Genomic DNA, 16,399 nt, shown 5'->3' on the forward strand with positions numbered 1-16,399 from the left:
TAAATTAATTAAGGGAAAAAATCAGAGAAACACCTTTTTAGCCTTAATTTAAAGAGGTCCCAGTGTTGTGTTTGCAAATCAAACACCCAGCCCTGGTGTTTGCAGTGAGCACCAGGCACAGACCAGAATTCTGGAAGTCAGATGATCCAATGCAGGTATGAATTGCACAATTTGAAAGCAGATCATCAGAAAGAGAAGAAGGATAAATTAATTAAGGGCAAAAATCGGAGTAATAACACTCTTTCTCTCTTAATCTGAAGCCTCAGTGTTGTGTTTGCAAATCAAACACCCAGTCCTGGTGTTTGCAGTGAGCACCAGGCACAGACCAGAATTCTGGAAGTCAGATGATCCAATGCAGGTATGAATGTCACAATTTGAAAGGTGATCATCAGAAAGAGAGGAAGGATAAATTAATTAAGGGCAAAAATCGGAGTAATAACACTCTTTCAGTCTTAATCTGAAGCCTCAGTGTTGTGTTGGCAAATCAGACACCCAATCCTGGTGTTTGCAGTGAGCACCAGGCACAGACCAGAATTCTGCAAGTCAGATGGTCCAAGGCAGGTATGAATGTCACAATTTGAAAGGAGATCATCAGAAAGAGAGGAAGGGTCAATTAATTAAGGGTAAAATCACAGGAACACTCCTTTTTGTGAAGGTTTGCCCTCTACTCTGTACCTGACTCTCCCACCAGCCGAGAAAAGGGAAGGTTGGGATTGACTGGAGCTTCTCCCCCCAGTTTGTATTAAATTCTCAGTTCCTGAGATCAGCTAAAACCCAGGAACATTTCACAGGCTGCTGCTTGAGACACCTTTATTCCAGACTGCCTTCCCTTTACAGGCTGCTTTCCCTCAGAACATGGATCCTCTCTGAGCAGGGCTTCTGCAGCCTTGAAAATGGAAATTTATTCTCTTCCCAGTGTCGCGTGCTCCTCTTATCTGTGTGTTCCAGTTATCAGAATAAATACTAAAAGACAAGTCCTTGGAGAGATCCTGAATGTACATGAGCTAAGTACTCCAACCAGGAGCTAATCCAGGGAAGGAATTTCAAAACATGGATTATTCTATATTAATTGGAAGAGATAACAAAGTAAGCCCTGAGAGGGGTGGGCAGCTGCCCCTCCTAAGAGTCAAGGAGGATGAAGGAGGGGCTTGCTCCAGTGAAAATTCAAGTTACAGTCCTAAGAACAGCCTTTCTTAAGGGCCAGGAGGAGGAAGGGACTTTGAGTATCACAGAGCCTGAAGGAAGAGGAGCAAAGGGATTTTACACAACATTTGTGTGGGATTTTGTTGTCCAAAGTCTGTGAAACCCTGAAACTCCCTTGAATTTCAGTACAAACTGTACTTGGAGAAATTTTGATCTTTAGGAATCTAAAGGTTCCTGTTTTCACATTCCAGAAGGACCCACATCCAGCTCCATCTGGAGAAACTCTCTCTAAACGTTTGAAGCTCCCAAAATTCCAGCCGCAGAACTAGGGGGGTTCCCCTGGAGAAGAGGAGGCTCCAGGGAGAGCTGAGAGCCCCTGGCAGGGCCTAAAGGGGCTCCAGGAGAGCTGGAGAGGGGCTGGGGACAAGGGATGGAGGGACAGAACACAGGGAACGGCTTCCCACTGCCAGAGGGCAGGGAGAGATGGGATATTGGGGAGAAATTCTTCCCCAGAAGGCCGGGGAGGGACTGGAATGGAATTCCCAGAGAAGCTGTGGCTGCCTCTGGATCCCTGGAAGTGTTCAAGGCCAGGTTGGATGGGGCTTGGAGCAACCTGGGCTAGTGGAAGGTGTCCCTGCCCATGGAATGGGATGGGCTTTAAGGTCCCTTCCAAGCCAAACCATTCCAGAATTCCATGACACATTCCTACCTATCCCTTTGCATTTCTGCCCCCGGGTTTCTCCAGCCCTGGGTTGCTCTGCTGGAGCCTCAGTCCTGGCAGTGTCTGACCCTGCAGACACTGCAGCTGAATTATGGTTCCTGGCTTCCTGATCCCTCTTAAAGAAGAGGAAAAGCTGGCAAACTCCAGAGCTGTCGGGTTCAGTCCTGTCAGAGCGAGTTTTCCTTTCCAACCCCACCAGGGCAGGGAAAGGACCGGGAGCACTTTGTTCTCTTTCCAGTTAATCAGCCCCTTGTAATAATTAAATACGAATTGATTGTAAGGGACATTAATTGAGATTTAAAAGAGAAACATTGTAATTAACTCCAAATAATGGAGGCAATAAATGTGGAAGCTTATTAATACCCTTATTAATACAATAACCTTGTGAGGATCCTTTGGAGCTTTTCCTCCCCACAGCCCACAAAGGCCTCACAGGGGCCACCATAACTTAGAGATCAATTAACACACTTTGAGCAAATAACCCACATTTTCAATTAGTGGACTCTTACTTGCTGGCTCTGCCTTTTTTCTCCTTGGCATCCTGTATCCATCAGCTCCTTGAGCCTCCTGCCTCCCCACAGCTCCTCTGATCTCCATAATTTGGGAGAGTGTTCATCTGCTGGAACAGAGAGAAAAGAGTTTGATTATCAGACCAAAGAATCACGTTCAAACAGCTAATTATGTTACATATTATATTAATCGTAAAATAATAAAATTATTTCTAAAACTAGCAATAAAAAGACGAGGGAAAGGCTTTTGGAAAGGCCAAAATTTTGGGGTTTGCCGCATCCTCTTCGTTATTTCTTCTGACCAAGCTCAATGTCAGGCAGTAAAAGCTTCAGGGAGCTTCTGAGCTTCTCTATCTCGGAGAGTCTGCTGGATTTTTTGTTGTTGTTGTTCTTCTTGTTCAGTCATTTTTCTCCTCAGAAATGCAGAAGTCCTGGCAGAGTTGCCTCATTCCAACAGGCTCCAACCACACTGTGCCGAGGCAACGCTTGCACTCGCAGCCAATATTTATAGGCAGGCCCACGGTCCCAAGGAGTTGGTGCTTCCTGCTGCTCTCTTTTCCATGTTCACACCTATTCCCACATTTCCCTGCTCTTTGGCCACGTTCAAACAGAGAATTTCTTGTCCACAGATCGTAAATTATCCAAGGCCTGTTCCAAGATTTTTCTGTTCCTTCCCCAGTCCCCCAGGGGCAGGAGAGGGGAAGGGAAGGTCCTTGCAGGAGCAAACCCATGCACTGAGCACTCAGAGGCTTCTTTGGGATGCAAAAGCCCCCCCTTTTTTTTTTTCCTTTTAATCAATATCTTTTCCTGGCACGAAAGCCCCTCTTTGAAATAAAATGGGACGTGTGGCCCTTTGGGGTTAATTATCAGCTGCTCCTCTGGATGTTACCTCCGAGGGGCTGGAAAAGGGAAAAATGCTCAGTCAAGGCAGTGTGGGAACAGTCAAAAATATCCACATTTACCTGGCAGAGAGAGGGGAGGTTTTGAAGTTTAATTAATGATTCCCAGCCATCCTGGCCCGCTGCTTTCATCAGAGGCAGAGGAAATGATTGCTGATCAGAAAAATGGGTTTCCCAGCCCAAAATAGTTCCAAGGATTTCCAAGATACTCTTATTTTGAAGGGAGAAAAAAAGCTCAAATCTACATGTTTTTATTCCCCAGAATCCCAGTGTTGGTACTGATGGGGACCAGAGGAGCATTCCCTAAGTATATAACTTTAATTTCATAATGGAAATGAATATTGTATTAAAATAATACAATGAAAAGCAAATTGTATTAAAATAATAAATATAACATATTTATATTATATTTATATAGGAGGATATTAAAAATGTTTGTGTTACATTTATGTCATAAATTTATATATTTATATAATACACAATATTATATTTATTTATATTATTTATATAGTATATTATAAATGTTTCTACACAATATTATATTTATATTATTTATAAAGTATATTACAAATGTGTCTACTTATATTTGTATAACATGATTATATAAATATTTATACATTATAATTCTATAATATATTATAATTCTATAATATATTATAATTATTTATGTATATAAAATATTTCACTGTCAGTACAGCACACAAAGGCAACACTTTGATTTCTAGTAACGCTCCCAGTGCTCTTTTTGAAACTCAATCCAAGGGAGCTCTTGGATTCTTTGGAAGGTGTTTCTGCTCCAAAGCACCCTGAGCTCCCTGGATTTTGGGGGAGCTTTCCTATGGAAATGGTGGAGCCATGGGAAAGCACCTCCATTTCGAAGCCTTTGGAGTTAGAAAGTGAGATTTCTTGGGAAACTCCGGCAAAGCCCAGCCCACCGAAGCCACACATGTATTTTCCAGCATGATGGTGCAAAAGGAATGAGAATTCCTGGTTCTTTCCGGAGTGAGCCAGGGAGAAGGGGGGAATCAGGCCGGGCTCTCTCAGAAAGTGGCAGTTGGGATTTTCAGATTCCTCTCTCCCTCTCCCCAGCTGCATTTTCACGTCAGGGGAGATGATTTTCCCCGCTCCATCCGAGCGGGCAGGTGTGGAGCAATCAAAGCCCATTGAGCTGGCAGTGCTCTGGAAGGGCCCTGCAGCTTTCCTGCTCCTCCTTCCCAGCTCCTCCTGCTTCCATTCCCGGTTCTGCTCCCATTCCAAGGAGCTGGGCCCCCCTGCAGCTGGGCCGGGGCGGCTCTGCACACACCCTGCAGCTCTGAGAGCCCCCAAAAACCACTTCAGAGCCCTGGCTGGACTTTATTCCTCCTCTGGGCCTTGAGTCCAAGCCTTCAGATTAGAAACAAAAATACAGTTTTTATATCTATATAGGCGTATCGTGAGGTTGTAAGATATCCAAGTTCCAAAACATGAACTTAAGTATCAGGGTGTTTTGGGGTCAGACGAGGGAAATGCGAAAATTCTTAAAAATTAAACCTTTTGGGACCATTTTGTCCACGAGGTTCTCTTTCTCTTCGGGCTAAGAACGAAGGAAGAGCCATCATCTCTGGCAGGGGACACCTTGCAGCCAATGGGGATAAAGGGAAAGCCCCTTTTCGGAGAAAATAAACCTTTTTAGGCAAAAATGAAAATATTAAACTGATCTGAAAAGGGTGGGATTTTGTAAAGCTATAAAATGTATAAGTTGTACACGCAAGGGATCTTCCCAAAAACTCGGTGAGAGAAGGAATAAATTCTTTGTTTCTTTGTTCCCTGAGTTTATGCCGTCTTTCTAAATTTAAAACAGAGATATTTCCCACATTCAGGATTCACAGGAAGAGCTTATTAGAGCTGCTTTTAAATAACTGGGTGTAGAAACACCTGAGGGTCTTTGTCCTTCTCTTCTCCCATGAGGGTCAACACCAAGAGGAAACTCTGCATGGAAATAGTGCTGGAAAGGCAGGGGTTATATTACCATATATTATAAAACATATTATCACATATTATATCCTATACTAGCATATATTATATTCCATAGAGCATACAAAATATTATATATACAAAATATATAATAATATTATATATACAAAATAAAATATACAAAATAAAATATACAAATATTATATATTCTATTATATAATGGATGATATTTTTATCATGTATTATACCCATAATATATTATTTATAGAATATTATACTATATCATATATTATATGTCATGTCAGTCATTGACATATCATATATTATATATTCTATTACATAATGTATGATATTTTTATCATGTATTATATTCTATATATATTATATTACTTATAGAATATAATGTGATAATGTATCTTATTATATATTCTATTATATATTCTATCATATAATATGTATTGTATTTTATATATCACGTTATTATAGAATAGAATATTATATCTATATTCTATTCTATATTCTATTCTATTCTATTAACATGTATTATATTCTATATATACTATGTTATTTATAGAATATAATAATATATAATGTAATATATATTATTATGTATAATGTATTATTATTATATATAATAATAAATAAGCTCATATATTCTATCATATATTCTATCATATGATATATTATCATTTATTATCTTCTATATATCATATATTATTTATGATAATATATATTCTACTCTATTCTATCACACATTGTATATTATATATTAAAGGTTAGTTCCCCCTACCTTCTCTTCCCCTCCTCAAATTTGCAAACATTTGACAGTTTGTTGATATTAATCAGCTTCATAATCGGTTCAAAAGAAGGGACTTTCAGCTCTTCAAAAACTCTCTTCCTGTTCCATATGTTAAAAAACGGCCAAATAAAAAGAGGCAGCAGCAGGAGAGTCCCAAGCCGAGGGAACCCAGGGCTGTTCCATCCTTTGGTCCACCTGGGACCAGGAGAAGTTCCTGGAACGAGGCCTGGGACACTCATCAGTTGGTGACGGACGGGCAGTGACTGCTCCCAACTTGCTTTCCTGCAGCACTCGGGTCTCCAGACAGCCCCAAAGCTGAACTCTGCCCACCACGAGACAGGGATTGATGGCCCAGGAGGAGCTGAAAGGACTGAGATTCCAGAGTGCCATTCCCAACTCCCAGCACTGCTCCAATAAGAACACGGGCACGAGGTGAGACAGCCCGGCCTGGCCTCGGGAGCTCTGGGGAGGCTCCAAGGGAGAGAGAAACGGAGCAGCAGCTTCAGGCTGGGAGGTTTGGGATGGATGGAAACGGAAATGGTTGGGTGTGAGCAGAGGATCTGACCAGGGCAATGGGAAACATTCCTCAAAGACTCCCAGGGAAAGGCAATTCCCGGCAGGGAACGGGGTACCTGAGGCTGGAAGAAGAGGGAGGGGCTCAGCATTTCATGGCAACCACCACAGCCTTTGGTTTAGGAGCTCCCAGAAGCATTTTGCTACCAAATGTTGTCCCATTATACCCTCCATTCTCTGTTTTCAAGGAATGGACTTTGCACCCTGAATTTCAGATGAAAGCTCTAGGTTTTTGTTATTGGAATAAACCCAATCCCCCTGCCTTTAAAGCTCCCAAAAATGTGCATTATCATTGGACAATGAGACTGAATTTTGCTCTTTCCATCTGGGTGCCCTGTTCAAACCCAAAGGACTCAATGTCACTGCGTGTCACCAGAGGAACTAATTTTATCCTTCCAGTCTTTAACACTCTTCCTGCCATAAAGACGGCAGGACAACAAAAAAAATCAGTTTATCTCCAAAACCCTGACAACAACACTCTTCTCCCTGGAGAAACCTCATCAAGAGCTTGGTTTTGTGAGCGTCTGTGCCCTGAAAGCACAATTTATCAGGTCTCCTTGGCTAGTTGATACCAAAACAATGATGCCCCAACCTGCACATACAACATCCAGAAGATGTGATGACAAACTTATGTGACTCAAACTTGCTGCTCCTCGTGGTCCTTGAGGGCAAGGACCCTTCTTCTCCAAGAAGAACCAGAACTAAACAATCTATTAATGCAGATTATTGGGGTTTTTTTGTCCCCTTGCCAACAGGGCTTTGGCTCAGCCCAAGTACCACCCCCCTGAAGATGCTCGGTGGCAGCAGAATTTCTCAGCTCCAGCTCTTGGTGCTGCTATATTTACTCACACTCAGCCAGGTGCTCACAGAATAGATGTTATCAGAGCTGTTTAAGCTCCTGGATAACTACTCCGGGAGGACAACAGGTTTACAAGCAGCTCTGATGAGGCTGCTGGATCCTCCACCGTGACTGGGTTGTTGAATGTGCTTCCAAAGTGCTCCCGTCAGCTCCAAGAAACAACACAAACCCCATGTTTGCCTCGTAATTTCCCTTGCAAATTCAGCCCAGTCGGGGGAGGGACGAGCTCCCATCGTGTCCAAAAGCTGTCATGAAGAAAAAAGGTGAAAAAACCTTATTTTCTGCTTAACCATCCGTTGTGCTGATGGGGATTGCGACAGCTCTTTTTGCTCTAACGAGCTCATCGATGTTAAATGGCATTAAGGACGTGGCAAAACACCCAGAAATGGAGCTCATCTGCAGGGATTTCAGAGCTGCTCGTGCCACCTCAACCCAGAAATGGGTCACACTTGGTGCTGGAACTCATCCCATCCTGAAAAAGGCATGGAAATAGCCCAGGAGGTGGTTGTGATGAGGTTTGTGGAGCTCATTCCTTCCTCCTCCACAGGCTCCCCTGCAGCTGGTACTGAGGCAGGTGAGAAGCCTGGGCTGGGCCATTCCTGTTGTCAGGATTGCTCAGTGCTGGAAGTGACAAAACACCCGGAAATGGAATTAATCTGCAGTGATTTCAGACCTTCCTGTGCCATCTCAGCCCAAAAATGGGTCTGTGGCCATTCCTAACCCAGAGCTGTCAGTAGGGACAGTGCCCATGGTGCCACACTTGGTGCTGGAACTCATCCCATCCTGAAAAGGGCATGGAAATAGCCCAGGAGGTGGTTGTGATGAGGTTTGTGGAGCTCATTCCTTCCTGCTTCAATAGGTGGGTGAGAAGCCTGGGCTGGGCCATTCCTGTTGTCAGGATTACTCAGTGCTGGAAGTGACAAAACACCCGGAAATGGAATTAATCTGCAGTGATTTCAGACCTTCCTGTGCCACCTCAGCCCAAAAATGGGCTCTGTGGCCATTCCTAACCCAGAGCTGTCAGCAGGGACAGTGCCCACGGTGCCACACTTGGTGCTGGAACTCATCCCATCCTGAAAAAGGCATGGAAATAGCTCAGGAGGTGGTTGTGATGAGGTTTGTGGAGCTCATTCCTGCCTGCTTCGATAGGTAGGTGAGAAACCTGGGCTGGGCCACTCCTTCTGTCAGGACTGGAAGTGAGGGATGGCCTGCACGCTCCTGGAAATGCCCTGGCAAACTGGGGGCATCTTCTGGCTGGTTTGGACTGAAAGCCTCAATTAAAAACCCTCTTCAGCTTAGAAGGAAACACACATTTTTCCCCTCAGAGGGCTTCTGATTCGGCTCAGGTGTCTCCTGGTAATTCCTAGAGCTTTACTTCCCACCCAGGGGGATGTGGACAAACCTCTGGGTTCTCCAGGTTCCACCCAGCCCTCGTGATCCCAGCTCAGGCTGAGGAGCTCTGGAGGACGTGCTGAGCTGGCTGGGGCAGAAAGCAGCAGAATTTGGTTTATACAAGCTGAGTTGTTGCCAGTTTTGGTGTCATGAGTTCAAGGAGTGCTTCACACAGATTGAGAGATGCAGCCCCAGGAACAAGGCCAGCAAAGGGGTTTTTCAGCACCATCCATTGTAAATAGGAGCACACCCCAGAGACCCCAAAGCAGAACTCACCCTCTGCCAGGGTGAGGAGCTCAAAAACCTGCAGTTACATTCAACTCAGCTCCATATTACTATGGGATCCCCAACTAACATGCAGAGCTCTTGCAGACCTGACCCTCTTAGATAACCCGAAGTCCAGATCATGCAGATAAATTATTTTTTCCCTATACCTTTGGCTTCAGACTTACAAGCACAGAAGCGCAGCAAGACATTGCTGAACTTATGATTTATAAACCCTATTCCCTCCTTTCCCCCACGAGGTCTCAGAGTTACCCCTCACAGCCTTTAGACCCTTTATGGCACAGTGTAAACCACTGTTAAACCCATATTGAAGTGTGGGATGGCACAGGGCACGTCCCGAACTCCACAGAGCACAGCCAAGCCCTCAAGGACCACGAGGAGCAGCAAGTTTGAGTCACATTAGTTTGTCATCACATTTCTCATCTATATCACATGTCTTGAACAGAGAGAAACCACCCTGTCAGCCCCCCTCTTCCCCGGGATATATCTTCATCCTCAGGAATCCAACCCTTCCAGGTGTTTTACAATGGCTGTATTTTACAGCGTGGCCATAAAGGCAATAAAACAAAAGGTTAACCCTGGCAAGTTCATAAATTTAGTAGTCAAGGATTAGTACATTCTTGTTCATCTTCTCTTTATTGAAATTTTAGACACAAAGGTTTAGATTTGCCCTTGCGTGAAGTCTTTGAGGTAGAAGGGCCAGGCTGGGCAGGTAAATTGTTTAAGTCTCAGCAATAAGTGCAGCTGTAAAAAGATTTAGCACAGGCTGGGCTGAGAGGGAGTTGATAACAATTCCTGATTTCTGTTTTACAGAGCAGTGCCCGTTTGCAGCAGGCTGGGGTGAAATGTTTCCTTCCAGACTGGTTCGAGCTGCTTGATAAGTTGTTTTCTGCAGCTGAGAGTCACCAAGCTCAGCTAATAGAACAGGATACCTGAGTGACAAAATTCCCAGCTGGATTCCTCTCCACACCAGCTTGTGAACCTCAGCAATTTGACTTTGCACTGACACAGAGGAGCAGCACTGAATCTGGGCCACTGACCTGTCACACCTTCCCCAAAGCTCTGACTTCCTTAAAACCCTCACTGAGTCCTCCAAGAGGAACAAACCAGGAGACTTTCCTGTTCAATTAATGTGGTCTGGGTTTCATAGAATCATGGATGGTTTGGGTTGGAAGGGACCTTAAGGATCATCCTGCCACGGGCAGGGACACCTTCCACTAGCCCAGGTTGCTCCAACCTGGCCTTGGACACTTCCAGGGATCCAGAGGCAGCCACAGCTTCTTTGGGCAACCTGTGCCAGGGCCTCACCACCTTCACAGGGAACTATTTATCCCCAATATCCAACTAATAATTACCACAACTTGCCCAGCAGTGATCCCACCAATACTCCCTCGTGGTCAAAGAAAGCATTGCCCAGGGAGATCCCAGTGCCCAGAAACTGCAGAACTTTGGTAAATTCTCTCCTGAGTGCTGGAAAACCCAGAAGGCTTCCCAGGCAGGATTTGGAAACAGTCCCAGCCTGTCTGCCTGCAATGGGAGCTCTTGGTGGGGTTACATCCCTGTTCTGCTCCTGAAACCATGAGATCCTGGGTAGAAAATGCCAGCTAAAGGCTCAAAGGGATCCCTCACTCACCAGAGGTCCACCAGCACACTACAGAGGTCATCAGCTGGAATATTGGCATGGAAACATCCAAGGGAGAGGTGGTAATGAGCTCCCTGGAGGAGCAGCAGCTCCCAGGACATGGGGTGGGACCTGGGCACAGCTGGAGGGCACAACTCCAAGAACAACATCCAGGACTGTTCCTGATGCTCAGCACGGACAAAACACCCTCTTCTTGCCTTTTGGGGAGAAAAAGCCTCAGCTGTGCTATAAAATTTCACATCAGAGCCAGACAGTGGATTCCAGTTGTATTCTATGTATTCCAATGTATTTTATTATCTCCCATTCTGGTTTTAACTCCTGCTTCCCCTCCCAGCCCCCAAGCCCCCTTAGGGATTATACCATATTTCTACTAAAATTAAATGCCTATAAAACATATCAACATTATTGGAGAGCAATTTACCCCGTTTCTCAGGAACATTGATGCCCCTTTGCCCTCTCAACACACTCCCATCGTGGTTTTTTTTCTTCCTACAGCCAATGAAAATATTTTATCTTAAACCAAGCCTAGCTCTGTGCCATTTACTGCTCTTATTCCAATCTCCACGAGGACAAACCCTCCACATCTTTAATGCCACCTGCAGCCGGTGACTTATAGTTATGTTCCTGCGCTGTGCTACTTCTGATCTCCTCGCTATTTGCTTGTTTTTATGGGGGCTGCCTCTTTGTTTTCTCTCTTTATGGGCTCGCTAATCTGCGGGAAGGAGCAGCACAGCCCATCAATCCCCCCGCCGAGCACGGACAGCGCGGTGCCAAAGCTCCACTTCCAGCTCGACCGCCGTAATTAGTTCCCGGGGGGATGGATGAGCAGCGTTTCCTCTCCCGGGCGATGGGAGGATGATGGGAGCCGCTCCCTTCCCCTCTGCGGGTGTCGCAGGGTGTCACAGGGCGCTGCTCCCCGGGGTTCGATTGTCTCGCCGAGCCCAGAGGTCGCTCCTGACTGATGAAGTCGAGGAGCAGCAGCAGGAGCTCGGGTTAACCAAAGCGTGTTTTAAAGGCGTCGCTTTTAACAAGTGCTGGACCTAAACAGCGGTTTGGTGCCAGAGCTCCGGTCCCTTAGTAACATAATCACGCCCTTATCTGGTGCTGATCAGGTAGGGACATCCATAGTAAACGGGCAGGATCCAGCAGAAGCCTCAGTTTTGGGACTAAACTGCGACTCTTCCCCTTCCTCAGGAGTTCCTTTGGTGGGAACTGTGAGTTCAAGACGTGGTGAGGATGTTTTTCTCCTCAAGCTGAGCCCAGGCCAGCACCATCCTGCCCAGAGGGTTCCCACACAGCCCAGCCACGGGGCTTTGCTGCTGTTCTGGGGGCATTAGTTGCCTTTTTGTGCTTCTTGTGGGTCAAAAAAAGAGTCCTCAGGCACCACCACACATTGTGCTTGTGAGTGGCCTCAGCAGGACTGGAAGATGCACAAGCCCTGTTTGTAGTTTCTTATCATTTATTAGACAAGTGGGTATAAAATGCCACAGGTTTTCTTTGCCCATCAAACCACAGATCAGATTTTGGGTAAAGAACTCAGCTACAAGACCCCATCTTACAAAATTCTTCCCCACACCTCCACAAAAGCCACCCCATGAATCTGGATAAAACGACAACGAGGTGAGACACAGAAGAGAACGAGGTTGTACAGGACATTATGAGGAGGATGGTCTGAGAATTATGGCCTTGAGACAGCAGAGCACAAAGACTTTTTGTTAGAAAGTTAAATGTTCCTGGGAACAATTGATTTAAAATGACTGAGGTGGCTGGGGAGATCGGTCAGTAATATTAGAGCCGAAATTGTGATTAAAAACACTTTGCTGCCCGAAGTTTGGGAGGCAGGTTTCCTGATGGTGATTAATAAGACACCTCAGGACAGAGGAACAGCAGAGACTGAACTCCAGTTAAGTTCTTATCAAGTGAAATGTATCCAGCCTAATCTGATAGGTCTTAAAAGGTTAATGTAAGCTAAATCAATGCTGTCTCCATCCAGATAAGGTGTGGGGAATTGTCCTTGAGTGTGAGTGTTCAGAAGTCTGAAGATGAGGGTAATAAAGGCCTTTCATCTTCTGCTAATCTTTGCCAAGTCCATTGCAATGCATGAGGAGTTGATAAGGGCACTGATTTATCAGCCAGCAGACATAACACTCCGGGCTGCTTCTAAAACATTTCATCTCCCTGTTTTATGTTGCCATCTTAACAAACATTTTAAAAATCCAGACACCTTTTAGACAGTCAAAAGAGGCTGCTGTTGCATCACCTGGCCTGGCAGAGTTTCCACCAGCTGAACAGCAGGGTAGGGGAGAATCTGGAAAGCTGTCTGGAAATCCAGAAATTGGAAATTTGGAAAGGTGTTTTAAATCCCTTCTGCTGGGATGAGGGGCTAAATGGAAGTCGAGTTGCAGTGTGCATTTCAACTTCAAGCACATGCTTAAACCCCAGGGATCAAGGAGATTTCCAAGCTCTGCTCAAATCCATGGAGCTAAAGGGCTGGTTAGCTTCCATTCATGACTTTAAAAATCCCCCTCCAAATTTATGGCTAAACTTAGGGTTAGAAGCTCCTCTGGTGAGTTGAGCCAGGGACTGAGAGCAGGAAAGAGAAGTGAGAAAGCTCCAAGTTTGCCACGAGCCCAGCAGGATCCAGCTCTCCTTTGGGCAGGACGTGTTCCTGCAGGATGGTTGTGGCTCTGCTGGTGACACCACTTGGTTTAGGCCAAGCATGGGCACAAATAAATAAGTGACAGCTCTGTATTCACCCTGGACATGCCCTGACAGCCCCTCTTTGTGATCCTCGCTTCCTATAAAACACAGTGCCTCCGGATCAGGATGGAATCAGACAGCAGGAGAGCTCAGGGTCACAAAGATTAAACCCCAAACCACCTGAGATCTGCCAGCCCTCAGGCAACAGAGGCTTTTCCTGTATTTTCTAACCTTGTCCAGCCCAGGTTAAAGGCTCAGCTCACTCCAGACTCCAGCTCAGCAGCCACCACGATGTCACAAAGATCTGAGAAGAAGCATCTGTACAAAATGTGCAGATCTGACTGAATTTGTGCTCAGCCCTGACCTTACAAAGCCCAGCTCCTGCAGAGCTCCTGCTGGATGGCAGACCAGCTCCTGAGCCAGTTTTCCCTCCATCCAAGCAGATGGTGCTTGAGCTGCACTCAGCACTAAGTCAGAGCATTATTGTTACAATTGATTAATACCTGAGCACTCTGTGAAGAGATAAATTATGATTAGGGACACACACCCCACTATACCCACACCACGTACAGCACATCCATTCTCCCAGAACGAGCTGTCAATTCCTGAGTGTTTATACATGATGTTTACACAGGCTTTTATCACCAACACTCAAAACACTTTGGGTATTAAGTGCTTAAAACTATCGATTTGATTAATTCACCCATCTTCATCAAAACAGCCCCTTCTGCTTCTCTCGGGCTGCAGTTCTGACGTGCAGCAGCTCCTGCCCATCTGCTGTGGCCCCTGAGCCTCTTGGAGCACATGGATACAGAAGGATTCCCAAGAATTCCACAGGAACTGACTGCAGGAGCAAGGCACTTGAAACCAGAAGCAGGGACAGGGTGCCCAGAGAAGCTGTGGCTGCCCCATCCCTGGAGGTGTTCCAGGACAGGTTGGAGCAATCTGGGATGGCGGGAAGTGTCCCTGCCCTCTGGATGATCTTTAAGGTCCCTTCCAACCCAAACCATCCCATTTTTCTATGACTGCCTCCCCCTCTCAAGGCTGTGCTGATCTGAGCAGGTTTCCCTACACAAATTGAACATTTGTGGTAAATCCAGGGATTCCCTTTGGTCTCCACGAAGCCAACGGGATCCACGACTCCAAAGGCTGACCTTAAGCCGCCTACACATTTTCCTGATGAAATAATCTGCTGCTTTAGACACCCTGTGGGGCAAAGAGGAGCCCTGGGATTCCTTCAGGAGAAGTGTTGCTGTTTGGTGCCTTTGGCTCTCCCCTCTGGCTCAGAACTGGGGGGTCTTGCTGGCCCTGTGATCTCTGAGTGTGACCAAGCACAAATTAACTCATTATTTGTCATCTCAAGGCCAGCTCTCCAGAAATGGGGGCATTTCTGTGTCCAGTTTGTGTGGTGCCCAGCCCAAGTGCTTTGCCTCACTGATGGAGCAGCCAGACTCTCATCATTTGATAAAACAATTCACATTATTCTGCTTCTCACAGCTAGGGCTGCCTCCCCCTTCTTTACATCAAGCCCAAGGTACCCTGGTTCTTGTCACTTGTGCTCTCCCCATCAAATCATCATTTTATAGCCCTTGCTGAAGTTTGGCTGAGGAGACAAGAGGCAAAAAGTGCCCTCCCAGAGTGAGGGATGGAAGGCAACGTGGTGGCAAGAAGGGCAGCCAGATCTCAGACTATTATTTAGGAGAGAGCAATAAATAACAAAGCCCACGTTCATGCAGGCTTTAATGGGTTTTTATCACCACGGAGAATGCAGCTGAAAGAACAGGGGCACAGGGAGCCAGGGAACAAGTTCCAAATCCTGAGGCTCGTGATTCCCACTGCCTGTTGAAAAACGAGGCAGGGGAGCACCAAAGGCAGCCTGGGAAGAGATGGATGATACAGATGGTGCCTTGCTGCCCCAAACTCTTGGAGAGTCCTAATAAAACAATCCCAGCAAATGGAAGCTGAATCTTGAAGGAACAAATCAACAGCCTGGAGAACTACAGGGTGGAGAGAAGAGGAGCCCATCCCACCCCCAGCTCTCCCTGTGCCCCTCAGTTTGGCAGGGCAGGGGCTGGAAGGGGATTTGGTGAACGGGAAGGGTGGGGAAGAGCAGGGCTGGGACACTCAGAGTTGCCTGATGGGGAGGACACAAAGAGGATGGGGAGGACACAAAGAGGATGGGGAGGACACAAAGAGGATGGGGAGGACACAAAGAGGATGGGGAGGACAGAAAGAGGATGGGAAGTCCCAGGCCTCTGGCACTGAGGTTTGGCACTTCCCCGTGCCTCTGGTCCCAGCCAGATCTTTCACCTGGATCTCAGGCTATTCCACAGCACTCCTGGCCCAGAGGGTTTCTGACCTTCCCTGAGGTCTTTCCAGACCCTCGGGTGACTGTTCCCACCTCTGTAACCACACACTTCCTCTGCCCTCACACTTCCTGTCATTCCAACATTTCCCCTCTTGCAGGAAGATGGAGCTGGATATTCCAGACGTGGGCAGCACTGTGTGATAGCCCAGGCATTGTTCAGCATTTGGTACAGCTCTGGCAGTGGAAATAATCATCCTGCAAGGAAAGAAAAGCTTTTGCAAACGCAGCCAAGCTCCAGCTCGAGAGCAGAACGCTCCCCAGCAGGGCAGGCACTGTGCAGGTGGAACGAGCCAGTCATTTGAAGAACCTGCTTATGAAAAGAGATTTTAAACTCTTAATTTGGTGCTATTGCCTGACAAACCCCACTGGCAATTCTCCTCTGCATGGGATAACATTTGTTCTGCAACTTTCCCACCCACTCGGTTTAACTCCGGGTTTAAGTCAGTGGAGGGGAGGAAATAACATCAGGAGACCTGAGAGAGTTCACTCACTCACTCACTCACTCACTCACTCACTCACTCACTCACTCACTCACTCACTCACTCACTCACTCACT

The sequence above is a fragment of the Lepidothrix coronata genome, unplaced genomic scaffold (assembly GCF_001604755.1).
Source record: "Lepidothrix coronata isolate B3197 unplaced genomic scaffold, Lepidothrix_coronata-1.0 Scaffold187, whole genome shotgun sequence".
NCBI lineage: Eukaryota > Metazoa > Chordata > Aves > Passeriformes > Pipridae > Lepidothrix > Lepidothrix coronata.